The 21,141-nt window shown below is 33.3% G+C and overlaps 1 long non-coding RNA gene across 11 annotated transcripts in view; it reads right to left on the bottom strand.

Moving 5' to 3' along the window:
- Positions 1-13,141, bottom strand: part of LOC149774257 (uncharacterized) — a 33,250-nt gene extending 20,109 nt beyond the window's left edge. For 2 of the 11 annotated variants that reach the window (XR_016416906.1, XR_016416905.1), the window contains exons 1-4: positions 12,706-13,138; positions 12,072-12,193; positions 7,733-7,802; positions 1,048-1,254 (exon numbers count right to left, since the gene is read on the bottom strand). This is a non-coding gene — a long non-coding RNA (uncharacterized LOC149774257). Of the gene's footprint in view, positions 1-1,047; positions 1,255-4,273; positions 4,541-7,732; positions 7,803-12,066; positions 12,194-12,705 lie in introns of those variants that run through there. The other 9 variants (XR_016416909.1, XR_016416908.1, XR_016416915.1 and 6 more) reach the window with 9 other exon arrangements.
- Positions 13,142-21,141: the final 8,000 nt, after the last annotated feature.

Raw genomic sequence — 21,141 nt, forward strand, 5'->3', positions numbered from 1 at the left:
ACAGCATGTAACCAGAACACGTATTTCACTTCCGGATCATCACCAAGGCCTTATTACTCACTGTGCACTGTCGCCAAAATACATACAGACAACAACACCCTGAGCTCATATTATCAAGAATAAACAGTTACCTTTAAATCCCTACCAAAAATGCATAAATAAAACTCTTCTATCACCACCAAAATGAGAGAGGAAAAAATGTTCTAAAAATAGACTAGAACTACATTCGTGGGTACTGAACTGGAAGTATTAATTGTGATGTAATTCCTGACAGGCTCCATGTTTTACGCCAATTTTAGTCAAACTTTTATATTTGCATGCTATACCTATTTCAACTTTATACATGAAGTCTTTTTGAATTTCCTTGCAAGGAAAACATGTGACACCTGTCAGAAAGTATGTAGTGCTGGTGTTCCATAGGGTGCAAGTTCTGGTCCAAGTGCTCTTGAGAAACCAAAACTAAATTTGCTATATCTTCCTTAATTATAGGAATTTTTCAATGCAGTAAAAACCTAATTGTGTTACAAGATAAGCCCTGTCTGAAAATATGTTGAAAGTTACAAATGTTGATAAATTCAGTTTTAATGGCAAATTAAATAAACATTTAAATTTTAAAAACTAAATTTTATTGAAAACTTAAATTTTCATACAAGTTTTAAAACACAGTTTGACAAATTTTAGACAGAAAAGTTGACTAATGAATGATATTTAAAACAAATGGTAGTTTGGGTCTGTATAACTGATAACATTTTCCCCAGGGGTAGTGAAGCATCATAGCTCATAGTGATTTTGGCAGCAAACCGCAATATGCCTGTCCAGATGCATATAGGTGTACACACTAAAGAAACACCGACAGGTGCTATGTTCCACATTTATTGTGTCAGGCACTTAGGCAGTTGTTTCCATAACTAATAGCACATTCAGATTTAAAGTTCTAATGGGACCACTACCATGTTTTATAGCAAAAATGCATTCCATTTCAATGTCGATAACAACAAAAGGTGGCAATGGGATAGGAAAATAGTTTCTAGGGAGGTTCTACTTTACTGAAAAATGGTGCTGATCTCTCTCATGAAAACCTAAGCCATGTCTTTGAGGTGCCATATATCAGTGTGGTGATATGAACTAATCTTGGTCACTTATGGCAGTACACTGCACATGCCCTTATGAAACCATGCTATTACCACCAGACTACTCAGGAGAGCTTCCAAGCTGATCCAACTCTAACACTTTGTTCCAGATACCAGGCTAGACCTGAAAAGATACAATATGTTTCACTTAATTCTAGAAAACAGTAAGATCTATGTAAATGAAGTTAAAATGTGTTAGATATGGTGATTTCAAATTAACATTAAGGTTGCAAGCATGGGGGAAAATATTAAACTTGACAGAGTGACACTCAGAAATGTGAAGCAATGGCCATGCATTAAAGTTAAATTCATCCTAAAAGTATATGAGGTTTCTAGAAGCACATTTAGCCATTTACAAGTTAAATAACTAATCAGGTAGACTATGTATCATAAAGTTTAAGGCAATGTTGGGGTGGTGAGGTTTGATCATTGGTGTAAACATTATTACATACCAGTATACAGGAAAGTCAAGTGACAATGTACTAAATTAGAATGTGTTACTATAAGCATTCTTATTCATGAGGGAAATAACAATTTTGGATATTGCAAGAGAATACAGCCAAATGTGGTCATACAAATCAACTATAAGCACCAATAAATCCTATATCATCAGCTAAATGTGAAATTCTCATCCCCAAAACTTGTAAACAAGGATTGCATATGTGGGACATATACAATGTACTTGTTAAGATCAAATGTGCAAACATAATTCAAATGATCTATTTGAACATTTATATGGTATTTTGAAGAGTGTTGGTTACCAATTATTAAGCTCATTGATTGAGTGGAATCAGATATCAGCTGATGTTTCAATACCACACTCTGTCAAAGTACTAAATTGAAATATGTTACCATACATAGGCATATTCATGATGAAAATAACATTTTAGGATATTTTCAGTGCACATAGCCATAAATGTGCTTTACAGGTTCACTATAGGTACAATGTCAGCCTATATGATGTACTGAATGTGAACTTTTGATCCCAAACATTCTAAAATGGATGGATATTTGTACATGTGGGATATGTAACCATGTACAAAGTTAAATTCAAATAATTTGTTTGAATGCTTCTTATGTAATCTTTAGAGTGTCAGTTAACAAATAGTATTAGTAATTAATAATGCATAAAGCAAGATGGATCATTAGAATTCCCATAACATCATATAGGCCACAATGCCGCACTACACCAATAATATCTTAACCTAACTGAACAATGAAATGGAATGCATTTTATATTCAACTTACATCATTTTGCTTTTTTCTTATATCCAAGGGTAAATATACCTGGGGGAAGCATATTTTATCCATTTGACCTGTATTTCATTCTCAGACAGCTTAAAATGATTTAGTACAGAACTTGAGTAGGTTCTAGTATAAAGTTTTCATCGCTGTCCTCTCACTAAATACCTTATAACTATGTTTATAAAGAATTACTGAAGGCTATACAAGCAGATGTTTGTTACTCAGGAAGTGACCCCATCGTAAACACATAAATTAACTGATTGGACCCCTAATAAATAGTCTGAATGGCCAATACAAATTATAATTTTGTCTTCATGTATTTTTAATGAAGGTCTCATTTTGACTACAAAGATATTTTCTCTGACAAAATGTGACAAAAATCCAACATTGGAGCTTTTATATGGTGTAGGAATACATACATGCTGATAACATTCAATATGATTCCCAAAAATATTATATATGTGCATTTTAGGGGTTTTTTAATTATTTTTTTTAATTTTTTTAAAATTTTATTAAAATTTTTAAAATAAAAATTAATTTTTTACTTTTAATTTCATTTTTATATTTTAAAAGTCAATATACATGACATATTAAAATTTCATGTGTCTATCATTAATAATAAAGATTTTATACCAATTTAAACTTTGCTCCAATACTGCCCTGACAGGACATAGTACACAATTAATTTTACTATATGTTCTCTACATTTGTTTCTCAGTACTGACCTTTCCACTGTGTGACAATCAATGCAAATCATATGTTAATATAAAATACCTTCAAAGATGACTTCATGGTGAAGTTCTTGTCAAAGGTTGACGTGCTCTTTTTTTAGATCATTGACTGTCAACATAACAGCATGTAACCAGAACACGTATTTCACTTCCGGATCATCACCAAGGCCTTATTACTCACTGTGCACTGTCGCCAAAATACATACAGACAACAACACCCTGAGCTCATATTATCAAGAATAAACAGTTACCTTTAAATCCCTACCAAAAATGCATAAATAAAACTCTTCTATCACCACCAAAATGAGAGAGGAAAAAATGTTCTAAAAATAGACTAGAACTACATTCGTGGGTACTGAACTGGAAGTATTAATTGTGATGTAATTCCTGACAGGCTCCATGTTTTACGCCAATTTTAGTCAAACTTTTATATTTGCATGCTATACCTATTTCAACTTTATACATGAAGTCTTTTTGAATTTCCTTGCAAGGAAAACATGTGACACCTGTCAGAAAGTATGTAGTGCTGGTGTTCCATAGGGTGCAAGTTCTGGTCCAAGTGCTCTTGAGAAACCAAAACTAAATTTGCTATATCTTCCTTAATTATAGGAATTTTTCAATGCAGTAAAAACCTAATTGTGATACAAGATAAGCCCTGTCTGAAAATATGTTGAAAGTTACAAATGTTGATAAATTCAGTTTTAATGGCAAATTAAATAAACATTTAAATTTTAAAAACTAAATTTTATTGAAAACTTAAATTTTCATACAAGTTTTAAAACACAGTTTGACAAATTTTAGACAGAAAAGTTGACTAATGAATGATATTTAAAACAAATGGTAGTTTGGGTCTGTATAACTGATAACATTTTCCCCAGGGGTAGTGAAGCATCATAGCTCATAGTGATTTTGGCAGCAAACCGCAATATGCCTGTCCAGATGCATATAGGTGTACACACTAAAGAAACACCGACAGGTGCTATGTTCCACATTTATTGTGTCAGGCACTTAGGCAGTTGTTTCCATAACTAATAGCACATTCAGATTTAAAGTTCTAATGGGACCACTACCATGTTTTATAGCAAAAATGCATTCCATTTCAATGTCGATAACAACAAAAGGTGGCAATGGGATAGGAAAATAGTTTCTAGGGAGGTTCTACTTTACTGAAAAATGGTGCTGATCTCTCTCATGAAAACCTAAGCCATGTCTTTGAGGTGCCATATATCAGTGTGGTGATATGAACTAATCTTGGTCACTTATGGCAGTACACTGCACATGCCCTTATGAAACCATGCTATTACCACCAGACTACTCAGGAGAGCTTCCAAGCTGATCCAACTCTAACACTTTGTTCCAGATACCAGGCTAGACATGAAAAGATACAATATGTTTCACTTAATTCTAGAAAACAGTAAGATCTATGTAAATGAAGTTAAAATGTGTTAGATATGGTGATTTCAAATTAACATTAAGGTTGCAAGCATGGTTCCCCCATGAATGTGCTATTAGTTATGGAAACAACTGCCTAAGAAATCACCATATCTAACACATTTTAACTTCATTATTAAATATAATATTATTAAATTCAATATTAAACTTGACAGAGTGACACTCAGAAATGTGAAGCAATGGCCATGTATTAAAGTTAAATTCATCCTAAAAGTATATGAGGTTTCTAGAAGCACATTTAGCCATTTACAAGTTAAATAACTAATCAGGTAGACTATGTATCATAAAGTTTAAGGCAATGTTGGGGTGGTGAGGTTTGATCATTGGTGTAAACATTATTACATACCAGTATACAGGAAAGTCAAGTGACAATGTACTAAATTAGAATGTGTTACTATAAGCATTCTTATTCATGAGGGAAATAACAATTTTGGATATTGCAAGAGAATACAGCCAAATGTGGTCATACAAATCAACTATAAGCACCAATAAATCCTATATCATCAGCTAAATGTGAAATTCTCATCCCCAAAACTTGTAAACAAGGATTGCATATGTGGGACATATACAATGTACTTGTTAAGATCAAATGTGCAAACATAATTCAAATGATCTATTTGAACATTTATATGGTATTTTGAAGAGTGTTGGTTACCAATTATTAAGCTCATTGATTGAGTGGAATCAGATATCAGCTGATGTTTCAATACCGCACTCTGTCAAAGTACTAAATTGAAATATGTTACCATACATAGGCATATTCATGATGAAAATAACATTTTGGGATATTTTCAGTGCACATAGCCATAAATGTGCTTTACAGGTTCACTATAGGTACAATGTCAGCCTATATGATGTACTGAATGTGAACTTTTGATCCCAAACATTCTAAAATGGATGGATATTTGTACATGTGGGATATGTAACCATGTACAAAGTTAAATTCAAATAATTTGTTTGAATGCTTCTTATGTAATCTTTAGAGTGTCAGTTAACAAATAGTATTAGTAATTAATAATGCATAAAGCAAGATGGATCATTAGAATTCCCATAACATCATATAGGCCACAATGCCGCACTACACCAATAATATCTTAACCTAACTGAACAATGAAATGGAATGCATTTTATATTCAACTTACATCATTTTGCTTTTTTCTTATATCCAAGGGTAAATATACCTGGGGGAAGCATATTTTATCCATTTGACCTGTATTTCATTCTCAGACAGCTTAAAATGATTTAGTACAGAACTTGAGTAGGTTCTAGTATAAAGTTTTCATCGCTGTCCTCTCACTAAATACCTTATAACTATGTTTATAAAGAATTACTGAAGGCTATACAAGCAGATGTTTGTTACTCAGGAAGTGACCCCATCGTAAACACATAAATTAACTGATTGGACCCCTAATAAATAGTCTGAATGGCCAATACAAATTATAATTTTGTCTTCATGTATTTTTAATGAAGGTCTCATTTTGACTACAAAGATATTTTCTCTGACAAAATGTGACAAAAATCCAACATTGGAGCTTTTATATGGTGTAGGAATACATACATGCTGATAACATTCAATATGATTCCCAAAAATATTATATATGTGCATTTTAGGGGTTTTTTAATTATTTTTTTTAATTTTTTTAAAATTTTATTAAAATTTTTAAAATAAAAATTAATTTTTTACTTTTAATTTCATTTTTATATTTTAAAAGTCAATATACATGACATATTAAAATTTCATGTGTCTATCATTAATAATAAAGATTTTATACCAATTTAAACTTTGCTCCAATACTGCCCTGACAGGACATAGTACACAATTAATTTTACTATATGTTCTCTACATTTGTTTCTCAGTACTGACCTTTCCACTGTGTGACAATCAATGCAAATCATATGTTAATATAAAATACCTTCAAAGATGACTTCATGGTGAAGTTCTTGTCAAAGGTTGACGTGCTCTTTTTTTAGATCATTGACTGTCAACATAACAGCATGTAACCAGAACACGTATTTCACTTCCGGATCATCACCAAGGCCTTATTACTCACTGTGCACTGTCGCCAAAATACATACAGACAACAACACCCTGAGCTCATATTATCAAGAATAAACAGTTACCTTTAAATCCCTACCAAAAATGCATAAATAAAACTCTTCTATCACCACCAAAATGAGAGAGGAAAAAATGTTCTAAAAATAGACTAGAACTACATTCGTGGGTACTGAACTGGAAGTATTAATTGTGATGTAATTCCTGACAGGCTCCATGTTTTACGCCAATTTTAGTCAAACTTTTATATTTGCATGCTATACCTATTTCAACTTTATACATGAAGTCTTTTTGAATTTCCTTGCAAGGAAAACATGTGACACCTGTCAGAAAGTATGTAGTGCTGGTGTTCCATAGGGTGCAAGTTCTGGTCCAAGTGCTCTTGAGAAACCAAAACTAAATTTGCTATATCTTCCTTAATTATAGGAATTTTTCAATGCAGTAAAAACCTAATTGTGATACAAGATAAGCCCTGTCTGAAAATATGTTGAAAGTTACAAATGTTGATAAATTCAGTTTTAATGGCAAATTAAATAAACATTTAAATTTTAAAAACTAAATTTTATTGAAAACTTAAATTTTCATACAAGTTTTAAAACACAGTTTGACAAATTTTAGACAGAAAAGTTGACTAATGAATGATATTTAAAACAAATGGTAGTTTGGGTCTGTATAACTGATAACATTTTCCCCAGGGGTAGTGAAGCATCATAGCTCATAGTGATTTTGGCAGCAAACCGCAATATGCCTGTCCAGATGCATATAGGTGTACACACTAAAGAAACACCGACAGGTGCTATGTTCCACATTTATTGTGTCAGGCACTTAGGCAGTTGTTTCCATAACTAATAGCACATTCAGATTTAAAGTTCTAATGGGACCACTACCATGTTTTATAGCAAAAATGCATTCCATTTCAATGTCGATAACAACAAAAGGTGGCAATGGGATAGGAAAATAGTTTCTAGGGAGGTTCTACTTTACTGAAAAATGGTGCTGATCTCTCTCATGAAAACCTAAGCCATGTCTTTGAGGTGCCATATATCAGTGTGGTGATATGAACTAATCTTGGTCACTTATGGCAGTACACTGCACATGCCCTTATGAAACCATGCTATTACCACCAGACTACTCAGGAGAGCTTCCAAGCTGATCCAACTCTAACACTTTGTTCCAGATACCAGGCTAGACCTGAAAAGATACAATATGTTTCACTTAATTCTAGAAAACAGTAAGATCTATGTAAATGAAGTTAAAATGTGTTAGATATGGTGATTTCAAATTAACATTAAGGTTGCAAGCATGGGGGAAAATATTAAACTTGACAGAGTGACACTCAGAAATGTGAAGCAATGGCCATGTATTAAAGTTAAATTCATCCTAAAAGTATATGAGGTTTCTAGAAGCACATTTAGCCATTTACAAGTTAAATAACTAATCAGGTAGACTATGTATCATAAAGTTTAAGGCAATGTTGGGGTGGTGAGGTTTGATCATTGGTGTAAACATTATTACATACCAGTATACAGGAAAGTCAAGTGACAATGTACTAAATTAGAATGTGTTACTATAAGCATTCTTATTCATGAGGGAAATAACAATTTTGGATATTGCAAGAGAATACAGCCAAATGTGGTCATACAAATCAACTATAAGCACCAATAAATCCTATATCATCAGCTAAATGTGAAATTCTCATCCCCAAAACTTGTAAACAAGGATTGCATATGTGGGACATATACAATGTACTTGTTAAGATCAAATGTGCAAACATAATTCAAATGATCTATTTGAACATTTATATGGTATTTTGAAGAGTGTTGGTTACCAATTATTAAGCTCATTGATTGAGTGGAATCAGATATCAGCTGATGTTTCAATACCGCACTCTGTCAAAGTACTAAATTGAAATATGTTACCATACATAGGCATATTCATGATGAAAATAACATTTTGGGATATTTTCAGTGCACATAGCCATAAATGTGCTTTACAGGTTCACTATAGGTACAATGTCAGCCTATATGATGTACTGAATGTGAACTTTTGATCCCAAACATTCTAAAATGGATGGATATTTGTACATGTGGGATATGTAACCATGTACAAAGTTAAATTCAAATAATTTGTTTGAATGCTTCTTATGTAATCTTTAGAGTGTCAGTTAACAAATAGTATTAGTAATTAATAATGCATAAAGCAAGATGGATCATTAGAATTCCCATAACATCATATAGGCCACAATGCCGCACTACACCAATAATATCTTAACCTAACTGAACAATGAAATGGAATGCATTTTATATTCAACTTACATCATTTTGCTTTTTTCTTATATCCAAGGGTAAATATACCTGGGGGAAGCATATTTTATCCATTTGACCTGTATTTCATTCTCAGACAGCTTAAAATGATTTAGTACAGAACTTGAGTAGGTTCTAGTATAAAGTTTTCATCGCTGTCCTCTCACTAAATACCTTATAACTATGTTTATAAAGAATTACTGAAGGCTATACAAGCAGATGTTTGTTACTCAGGAAGTGACCCCATCGTAAACACATAAATTAACTGATTGGACCCCTAATAAATAGTCTGAATGGCCAATACAAATTATAATTTTGTCTTCATGTATTTTTAATGAAGGTCTCATTTTGACTACAAAGATATTTTCTCTGACAAAATGTGACAAAAATCCAACATTGGAGCTTTTATATGGTGTAGGAATACATACATGCTGATAACATTCAATATGATTCCCAAAAATATTATATATGTGCATTTTAGGGGTTTTTTAATTATTTTTTTTAATTTTTTTAAAATTTTATTAAAATTTTTAAAATAAAAATTAATTTTTTACTTTTAATTTCATTTTTATATTTTAAAAGTCAATATACATGACATATTAAAATTTCATGTGTCTATCATTAATAATAAAGATTTTATACCAATTTAAACTTTGCTCCAATACTGCCCTGACAGGACATAGTACACAATTAATTTTACTATATGTTCTCTACATTTGTTTCTCAGTACTGACCTTTCCACTGTGTGACAATCAATGCAAATCATATGTTAATCTAAAATACCTTCAAAGATGACTTCATGGTGAAGTTCTTGTCAAAGGTTGACGTGCTCTTTTTTTAGATCATTGACTGTCAACATAACAGCATGTAACCAGAACACGTATTTCACTTCCGGATCATCACCAAGGCCTTATTACTCACTGTGCACTGTCGCCAAAATACATACAGACAACAACACCCTGAGCTCATATTATCAAGAATAAACAGTTACCTTTAAATCCCTACCAAAAATGCATAAATAAAACTCTTCTATCACCACCAAAATGAGAGAGGAAAAAATGTTCTAAAAATAGACTAGAACTACATTCGTGGGTACTGAACTGGAAGTATTAATTGTGATGTAATTCCTGGCTGTATTTAAAAACTCTAAAGATCTTAAATGTGTGCTAGAGGGTAGGGTTAGCAGTTATACTCCCAATTATGTTTGTGATGAGCAAAAGCAGCTGCACAAATTTGAGCTTTAGTTTGGTTCTGGTAGGGTCAAAGGATGCAGGTACATTTTACATTCATTTTTTACTAGAAATAGCTATTTTCAATATTTTTCTGTGACAAGGCAACTAAAAGAATCAGTATGTGCCTTATGCATGAATAAAGTTCACTAGTACTATAACAAATTAGCATACTTTTCATCACCCCTCTACCATCAAGATTTTTTTATATTTACCTCTGTAGCAGACACAAATAAAAGTCGGCAGCTCATTTGCAGACTAAGTTACGCATATGATCTCCAATGCTCATCTAACTGTGACAGGCAGTCACCAACAAGCCAACCTATTTCCATGCCTAACTCAAAGTAAATCTGAACCACATTATAGATTTAGCTTATGTGTAAATGTATAAATGCTAGGCTTGTGATAATTAGGTTCATGCCTTCTACCTTAAAAATTAGAGGGATGTCAAAATATGAAACTATCCAGTGAGACCTATGATGTTAATTTTAATCCCTATGGGATTTGTGACATAAAAAACCCAAATGCTTTATGTATTAAAAGGTAACTAATGGGGGCAGGATCTGCAGTGAATCAATGGTTAGTATGCTAGACTCCTGATAAAAATGTTTGTGTTAAAATCCTGTTATCAAGTCAACCAGGTTACCTACTGCAATGTACCCTTGCCTTACACCAATTCCCTAAGTACTCAGTAAACAACTAGTGTTGCTGTACATAACAAAACCAGTCCATATTGATTTTATATATTTTACTAAATCCTGACAAAAATAATTCTCTAAATAAAGAATGATTAATATGTGATGGTCTCGCATGTAATCAAACTCTTCCAAGCTTTTAATGATATGAACCGATTTATCAATGTTTATCAAATTTGCATGAAAAACTATTTCTTATTTGTCATCAAATATGTTCAATGTTTTGATCATATAAGCATTTCTGCTACATTAGATCAAAATAATCTTTTTGTCAGAAATAGAGCCCTTATAGTATTTGCAGGGTCAACCAATCAGATGCAGAATTTGAGTTTAATATGAATGAATATTTTTTTAACAAAATTGCTCTTTTGCTATATCTTGATGAGATAAATCTATTCACCAAGTCTGATAAAATTAATGAGAAATAGTTTTAAGAGCAGTAGCAAGAATGGCTAGTGATATGTAGAACCACCATATTACATGCATAGATTTTGCTTATAGCCTCAGACATACAAGCAAATAATTAAACAAGTCAGATCTAAATTGGATCATAAACACTGTTGTGCAAATCATAAGAAACTCTGCCAATCAGATGCAAGGTCACTTCACTACCATACCTTTATCACACTCATAATAAGCATCATTGTGAAACTTGACTATATAAGCCCAATGGCCAAGCATGATCAAACTTGAATCAGCAGTAGTGGTTATAACCTCATGTATTTGTATGCATCTTCACTTCTTCAATCTAGATCTCATTTATAAAAGCATGTATTCTAAGTTTAGTAAAAACTGCACTACATGTATAAATATTGCATGCGGTGGTAACATACTCAGATGAAAGATCACCTTATTATTATTAATGGTTAACACTCATCAAACTTCAAGGACAACTTAATGATTTTAGCCTATATTGTGGAAGTATGGCTTTTAGGCTGGTTAAAAAACTCAACTAATCTTATACATGATCACATGTATATACTTGGATTTTGCTCATTATTAGATTTATCCAAGATGTTGATTTAAGCCCAAAACCAAGTTTTATATAAACAAATTGATCAGAACTATGGACTCCAAAGTAGCTAATTTCTTACTGTTGAAAGACAGAAGGGGATGTGAAATAAATAACACACTCTGGACCATTACATAAACCCACTTAGCCTTTTGACCAGTTGAGATAAAATATCAACAATATGTTAAATAAGATTGATAAATTATGTTTTCTCACATTACCTCTAGCCCTTTTCAACATGGATGGTATTTTTCTTCCACATATGTCAGCTCTTAATTAGTGGCCCTTTCCCATCATGAATGTTGTAGGTGAAACTCTCAGAATTAGGCTTTTTAATTTATATCTGTAGAAGAAAAAAAACTACTGGTCTGCATATATCAATGTCACCATTTCTGTATTAGTTTAAAATACCATATGTGTGTGTGTGTGTGTGTGTGTGTGTGTTAATTTTAGAATTTAAGCAAACTTGTCTCCATGTGTTTATTTTAAAACTGATGATGATAACACATAACAGGTTCAATGGATAAAATGTTATTTCTTACTTCTTACAACTGCTCATTATATCTGAATTTACATTCAATGTTTGTTTTAATTAACATATTTGGGATAATGGGCAAATTATTTATTTTGTAGTTTATCATTATATCATTTACCAGTCTTTTATCATTCAAATATGTAAAATATAGTACCATTATACTGACTTCATATTCTATATGATATCCCAGCAATACATATTAAGCAGATAAGTGCAAATAAAAATGTTCAGAATGTAAAATTTACTCCAAGCTCAAAGAAGATCAGCAAAAGATAATATCCAACAAATTACCAAACAAAAAGCGAAGTTAACGCAGTTACCTTTATTATGATGTCTCCAACACCAACGGTACTGTACAGCTACGTCTTCCGAGTTTTACCGTCATCTTGTCTTTCAAACCAGAATTAATTTCTTGAGCTCTTACAAAATGAAGAAACTTTTAAATACTATAATTTAAGCAGCTTCTTTACATGCCATCAGATAAATTATGGCACAGTGTTATGTCTGTCAGCAAAACGCAACTTCACATTTGGACGGCGCGCTGTGTGGGCATCGCCGACACAGCAACTGACATGAATTCTCTATTAGCAGACAATGATTCGGAATAAATCCTTCGCAAATCTAACATTCTCGATTTTTCATAGTTCCACTTTTCATTGTTGCATCTGTTTGATTGTACAATTGCTAATGATGTTCAATGAATCAACTTCAATTCATCTGCTGTCTGAAATCCCGGTTCAGTTGGTATTTTCTTCCGCGCATGATGCCGTGTAAATAAAAGATACGGTCGACATTCAAAGTGGTTTAGGTTAATTTATTATTTTTCTTTATTAAGGTCATTTGCAGAAAGTGTTTCGCTAGGGTGAGAAAAAAAAATATAACAAAAAGAAAACTTTCTTTTCCAACGCTAATACTGTATATATTTCAATTTGTGATTGAAGCTATAAATGAAAAAAAAATAATAATAAAGCATTTTAGCCCGTGGCTTCGGCACGGCACTCGTTTTTGTGGGTTTTTTAAAATGTTGTTAGTGTTGTTTTGCGGTTGTTTTTTGTGTGTGTACCACACTAAAAAAACATACCAGGTATTAGGCCTAACGTAGGAAAAGAAATTATCCTCTATTTATTACTATTCTTACTGTCAAATGACGCAAAAGTGATCAAATTGCTATTAAGATTTTGTTTTGTATAACACTTACCGCTCGTTTTCCTCGAGATAAAGCAGCCACTTCAAAATGATTATAAAATCTGTGACAGATGAAAAACGTGGTTTAAATAATTCGTAATCGCCTGCCTTAAAATACTGTAGGAATTTGCTAATGTATTTCATGGCCCTCGTTTGAATAGATACCAACGATCATGTATATCGACCAAAATTTGTATATTCCTGCCCACAATCATGTATTTTGTATTAAACCGTATATTACACGAGCGCTCTGTGGCAAACTCGGGGGGGGGTCTCTATTATACCCAGAGGCGTAGCTATGATATTTTGCGCCCGGGGACGAACTATAAAATTGGCGCCCCAGCCCCCTCCCCGTTTAATCACATTTTTGAATATTACCCTTGTTTACTTATTATAATGTAACGTTGTAAGCCTCATTTTGGCGCCCCTGTACCTTGGCGCCCGGGGACATATGTACTCCCCTTCCCCCCCCACCAGCTACGCCTCTGATTATACCTGCTGTATCAGTTGAGAAATATATTCTCGCTCTGAAAAACATTAAAATAATTATATGCAGAATATCGGTAGGTCTCCCTCTTGCCGAAAATGTCAGCACCATATATATTTTGCAAGTAATGTAATGGGTATAATAACACACACACACACACACACAAACACACACACACTTTTTTGGGAGTGGGGTGGGGGCAACGGACAGATGCCCCCATTTCCAAAAAAAAATAAAAAGTATTTTATATTTGTGTATTTCCCCCTCAGATGTGTTCTACGTTTTATTAAAACAAAATTTTATATAAAAAATTTAGTTTTTAGAATTTTTGATGGGGTATTTATGTTTCCATAGTGTTATCTAAAGGGTTGTTCGTCCGAGTCTGGTTTCCCTCACCTTGCTCGAAGTTCCTTCCCTTGAAATGTTTTGTAACCTTTGCTATATGTCGCCTAGGTCTCAGTGTTTGCTATATGTAATGGTGTTATATTGTGTGTATGCTATATTTTCTTTATGTTTGAGACAGCAAGTATAGATCAAATATCTTTCCCAGTTGTATTTCTTCCTTTATGATGTATATTGTATCTTTTAATTTGTTTTATGGTTTTCTAATTTTGACGATGGAATGGTGTACTATTTAGATTTTGTTTTAAAAAAAAATAATTTCGTATTTTATTATTCGAGTGATAATATGTGTCGTTCCTCATAATAGTCTTTAAAGATGTTGATAGCTAGGTTACGCTCGATCCAAGGTTCACGCTTCTTTATTCTCTATGTGTTTTTCCTGGGTCGCGTTAGGCCTCCTTTATTTAGTTTATCTGATTATGCTTTATTGAAAGATCCAAACGTATTTATGAGACCACATTATTCTATAGTGGTCAACCATGCAGTGCGGGAGAAGTTAGTAGGGTTTTAAACTAGTAGGGTTTTAAACTAAGTGTTATACAGTATGTATTTGTGTCTTTATTTTGTCTGTTTATGTTCTACATTGGGTGTTTTCAAAGACTCATGATGGGCCTGTGCACTTCACTGAGCCCTGTGACTTAATCTCGTCTCTATTCCCCTTCCCTTTGTATATAATTTGTTTCTTTGGCTGCTTTGTCTGCTTTCGCTTTGTCTATCCCATTGCTGTTGATAGTAGCGATCCGGAAATTTCTTTCTTCCATTTTTGCTTTACTCCCAGGTGCCGCATCACTTTTATATTGAATTTAATTGTATATATTTCAGTTAAAGTTATTATATTCCATTTTTTTTGTACACACACACCAGCACGCTCGACAAAGAGCGCTTGAGTAATATACAGTTTGATACATCCTACATGGTAGTGGGCAGGAATACATATATAGGTCGTTATCCTTCTCGACCGAAGTAGTAACATTGTTCCAATGCTAACACTCGACGTCCTCGATTTGTGCTTCATCGTATTTGCAGTCTATACACTTAAAGTTACAATGGAAAAGTGTACATGAACATATTTATACCATAGACAGAGCCTTGAAGTACTACTTTTTTCGGTCTAAAACTGTCCCAAAAAAAAAAAGAAAAAAAACCAGCATGTAATAGTTCATTTCGATACAGGTGCATAGAGCATTTGACGTTCATTTTGATGTCAATATATATTGATATCGATTAAGTGCGATTTGTTTTCAAAGCTGCTTTATTGCTGGTAGTGCTTCTGTTTTCAAGTTCGATATATAATATACCCATGGAGCAGTAGTAATACAGAAATCAGAACAACAACCATCATCATCATCATCGGGAGTATTATTATCGTATATGTTGGTCACATCGATGATCATTAATAAAAAGCGGTTGAAATATGAACAATATTCCATCTCTTCAAATAGCAAATAACCAAGCAAAGTGTGTGTGTGTGTGTGTGTGTGTGTGTAATTTTTAACGTAGCTTTAAAAAAAAATGCAATCATATCGCTACCATGTCTGCATTGTGACAGTTTATAATGATGTCTAGCAATGTGGCATCATGCCACAAACATACAGCATTTTGTCCCAACCAATCACATTATCCTCACACCGATATCTTAATGATGGGCGCCAAAAGAGGCAGCTGCTAGTACCATTTTTATGTCTTTAGTATGATTCGGCAGGGGTTTGAATCCGCGACCTCTCGCATCCAAGGCGGACGCTCTGTACAGACACTGCACCACCTGAGCGATCGCTTAGCAAAGAATGTACGATACTGTTTCCTGTTATTCATAACAACTCGACCTGGAGACCTACCTGACGGAAAATGAAAGCGCATTATAACGTTATAATATACGAATCCGGAATTTTTTTGATTATTATAATTTTCAAGAAAGTTAGTGCCTTTTAGCATTTGACAAAGTGTGCTTGCAGTTGCATACTAAGGGGAGGGGGAGTTTACAACATACTTCGATGCTGACTACTGATTTGAAGCATAAAATTAAAACTAAACAACAGCATAACATGTTTATATATCTTATTAAATACGTCTTCATTTGTCTTTCCGTGCGCCAAAATACCTTCCTACACGAACATGTTCCATATAGGTAAATAAGTTGTACCAATCGTAAACAACCACCGATTTCGACATATATGATATCAATTTATAGGTTTCTCATCAGTTTAAATCGATCTGTGCAACAAAAAAAAAAAAAAAAATATATAATTAAAAAAAAATGTGTGAAAATGAATAATAAAAAAGTTGCTATTTGTGACTCATTGTCGCTTGCGACTTTACCGATCTTCGTATCCTTGATGCTTCCATCCTTCCCGTTTAGGGATGGTAGCACCTACTTGGATGCTAATACTATAGATTTGAAGCATATAATTAAAGCTGTACAACAGTAAATAATATGTTTATGTATCTTCTTATTAAGTACGTCTTCATAATGTATGTTCGTGCGCCCAATGCCTTCCTCTACGAACGGTTTCGATATACACGAATAAGTCATACCAATAGTAAATAAACACCGATTTTGACAAATTTCATATTAATATATAGGTTTCTCATCTGTCTAACTCGATCTGTGCCAACAGACATGTGTGAACATGCAGAATACAAAAAAGTGTACTTTTTACTGAATATTGGGTTCGACTTTACTGATCTTCATATCCTTGCTACGTTCATATACCGTTCCCGTTCTGCGATTGTAGCACATACTTCCATGCTAATACTATAGATCTGAAGCATAGAATTAAAGCTGTACATAATTATAAAATATGTGTATGTATCTTATTAAGCACGTCTTTATCTGTCTTTCCGTGTGCCTACATCTGACCTATACGAAAGTTTTCCATATAGGCGAATAAGTCGTACCAATCGCAAACAACCAACGATGTTGACAAGTTTGATATCAATTGATACGTTTCTCATGATTCTAAGTCGATCTCTGCCAATAGACATGTGTGAAAATGCAAAATAAAAAAGATTGTTCTTTTTACTGAATATCGGGTGCGACATTACCGATCTTCATATCCTTGGTACGTGAAACTACCATTGCCGTTTTGCGATTGTACCACATATTTCGATGCTAATACTATAAATTTGAAGAATATAATTAAAGCTGTACAACAGTAAATAATATGTGTGTGTATCTTATTAAGTACGTCTTCATTTGTCTGTCTTTTCTCCTAATGTCTTCTATACGATCGTTTAACAAACAGGTGAATAAGGCATTACAATAGTAATAAACATCGATTTAGCAAAATTTGATATCAATTGTTAGGTTTCTCGTCAGTCTAAATCGATCTGTGCCAACAGAAATGTGTGAAAATGAAAATAAAATAGTTTGTATTTTTGACTCGATATCGGTTGCGACTTTAACGATCTTCATATCCTTGATACGTGCCTCTACCATTGCAGTTTGCCACGGTACCACATATTTCAATTTTAATATTATAGATCTCAAACATATAAGGAAAGCTATACAACAATATATAATATGTGTATGCATCTTATAAAGTACATCTTTGTGTGTCTGTATGTCCGCTCAATGTCTTCCTCAATGAGCGTTTTCCATATAGGCAAATAAGTTATAACATTAGTAATTTTTTAAAAACGCGATTTAGACGAATTTGATATCAATTGATAGGTTTCTCATCAGTCTAAATTGATCTGTGAAATATATAAATGTGTGAAAATGCAAGTAAAAAAGTTGATATTTTTTACTTGGTGTCGCTTGCGATATTACGGATCATCAACGGATCATCATATTCTATATTCTACCTATGTGCCTCTACCCTTGCCGCTTTGAGATGGTACCATATAATTCGATGATAATCATTTGAATGTTAGTGCTCCTAGATCTTTACAACACGAACGTTTATCTTAGAGTCGAATAAGTCATACCAATCGTAAGCACACACAGATTTTGACAAATCTGGTATTATTTGGTAGGTTTCTCATCAGTCTAAATTGATCTATGCCTACAGAAATGTGTGAAAATGCAACCTAGAAAAGTTTATATATTTTACTCAGTATCCTTTGCGACTTTACCATTACCAATCTTCATATCCTTGTTACGTGCCTCTAGTATTGCTGTTTTGCGATGGTATCACATACCTCGATGCTGATACTAGTGATATGAAGCATATACTTAAGCAATAAAACAGTAAAAATTATGTGTATGTATCTTATTAAGTACATCTTCATTTCTCTGTCCGTGCGCCTATATCCTTGCAACATGATCGTTTTCTATAAGGCTAAATATGTCATGTTAATCGTAAAAAAAGCTACAAAGATTTGGACATATTTGATATCCATTTATTGGTTTCTCATGAGTCTAAAACGACCCGTGTCAATATAAATGTATGAAAATGCTACCTTGAAAGTTGCCTTTTTTGTCTCGGTATTGCTTGCGACTTACCGATCTTCATATCTTTGCTACCCGCTTCTACCCTTGCCGTTTTTTGATGGTTTGTATATAACCAAATAAGTCATGCCAATTGTAAAGAACCACCGATGTTAACACATTTGATATCAGTTTATAGGTTTCTCATCCTCCAAATCTTTCTGTTTTTAAGAAACGTTTTTCTAATTCAAGTAACGGGTCATCACGCTAAAATTACGCTACTGACAAATGTCACCTTAATATCCTACATACTAAACTTAGACAAGCAGGTAGTCTCCTGAAATCCGACCTTTACATGGCGAATTTAGTTAACTCTTTCACGTGTGCATGTGCTTATGATAATGAAGAAGTTGAACACTTTGTCTATTGCCCCTTACCTAATGCCAAAGATCCCAGCTCTTTCGCTCTACCTTTCAATACACTTCTTGGTTAAGTCTAGATTTATCATTGAAAAGTGACGTGACTACTCACCTACAATAAGATGTCTTTCTGCTTGTGTGATGACACGTTAGTTAAATTAGAGAAACGTTTCTTAAAAATAGAAAGATTTGGAGGATTTCGGATATCATCAGGCAGAGAGTTCTAAAGACGAATCGTATATGGTAAAAGGTCGTGTGAAAATATAAAGTTTGGTTGAGATTGGTGTGATACTTTGAGAGTAACGTAGACGATAATTAGATGCCTCATATCTCCTTTGTGGAAGAAGTTCGTTTAAATAGTTAGGTACTTGAGTATTTATAATCGAATACATAATGCATAATCTCTTCCTTTTCCTTCGTTGTGCAAACCAAGCAGTTTCCGCATAAAGAGACTATCTAGAAGAATTAATGGGTATAGATCTGGAACGATCCGTGCATCTTCCATCTGATTTTCCCCCCTTTATTCTGATCTTTCCGAATCTTCAATAGAACAATTATCCCAGACTCCAGAAGTATATTCTAAGGTTGGACTTATGAATAGTGTATATAATTTAGCTGAAGTCAACAATTAGTCTGCATTTAGACGGTAGTGTTTTATCTCCTTTCTTATACATCGGTATGTCATACGCTAGCTTGCACTGTGTTAGGAACACGCTGGCTGGGAGTGATTTATTTAAATGTATTTGCAATGGAACATACATTTCTTCAACTATACTTGTACAAGTTTATTACTTATTGGATTGGTTCCAGCGGTTTTGTTTAGGTCAAGACTAGTTACTACATCTATAATTTCTTGTTTATATATAATGATGGCAGAAATAAAAGTTTCATTTCTAACTTCAAAATGCGGTAACTGTTTATCATAATTTTTTAAACGTGTAACATATCAAACTTCCGAGTTCAACAGGTCGCACTTCTCCTGATCACTTGTTGCAAATTTAGATGATCATTTCGTACGTTTCAGTGGAGGTAATAGGTTCCATGTCTTTGTAGAATATACTTGTTATCTCATTATTTTCCAATAAGGTCGAGGATTTGATCCGATGGCAGGGGTTGAACCTGCATCCTTTCGGTCGCAGGTCTGAGACGCTAACCACTGAGCCAATGTTGCTCCTCTTAAGATTAATATACCCATACGATATTTTCCAGTATCATACGTAACTATATGATACGTTTAATAACACCCAATAACTCAGCAAATGCCGGCATGACGACATATGAATTGAAGGTGTAATGACGAATGTAATTTAAAGTCAATTATGTAACCTATTTTTATGCTTTTTATTGAATATCATTTCTGTCATGTGATACACATAACATAATCTTACATTTAAGATTATTTAAAATGAAATTTATGAAATTCGTTAAATAGTTTCAATCTTTTGCGACTCTCGTGAAAAGATCCTCCATTGCTGTTCATGTAATTTTACATGTCATTATATTTTTTTATTGATTTGCACTTTGGTTACAAAAGAGACAACTTTTGCAATTTAAAACTTATTTCATCTATACTACACTAGAATAGCTCATGAAATGAAGGCAGTTTACTTGGCCTCTAATTCATCTATAGGGAATGATACCTGCGGGAGACTGCTCTATCTGACCAGTGTGTAACTATGGAAACGGTAATTTAGTGACCTCTTCTCCAGCCTCGAGCTTTAGGTTAAGACTGAAATTCGCTGTCTTATGTAATGTTCTGTATCTGTAGTTTAAAGCTGGGAGAATTATACAAAGAGAATAGCAAGTAAACCCTTCTGTAAATGGAGCAAACTCGCACTTTTACATTGTAAAACTAATTTATCTTACAATCATTTATGAATAATTAAAAATTACT

Source organism: Sinohyriopsis cumingii, unplaced genomic scaffold (genome assembly GCF_028554795.1).
Source record: "Sinohyriopsis cumingii isolate HCF-2022 unplaced genomic scaffold, ASM2855479v2 utg000360l, whole genome shotgun sequence".
Lineage (NCBI taxonomy): Eukaryota > Metazoa > Mollusca > Bivalvia > Unionida > Unionidae > Sinohyriopsis > Sinohyriopsis cumingii.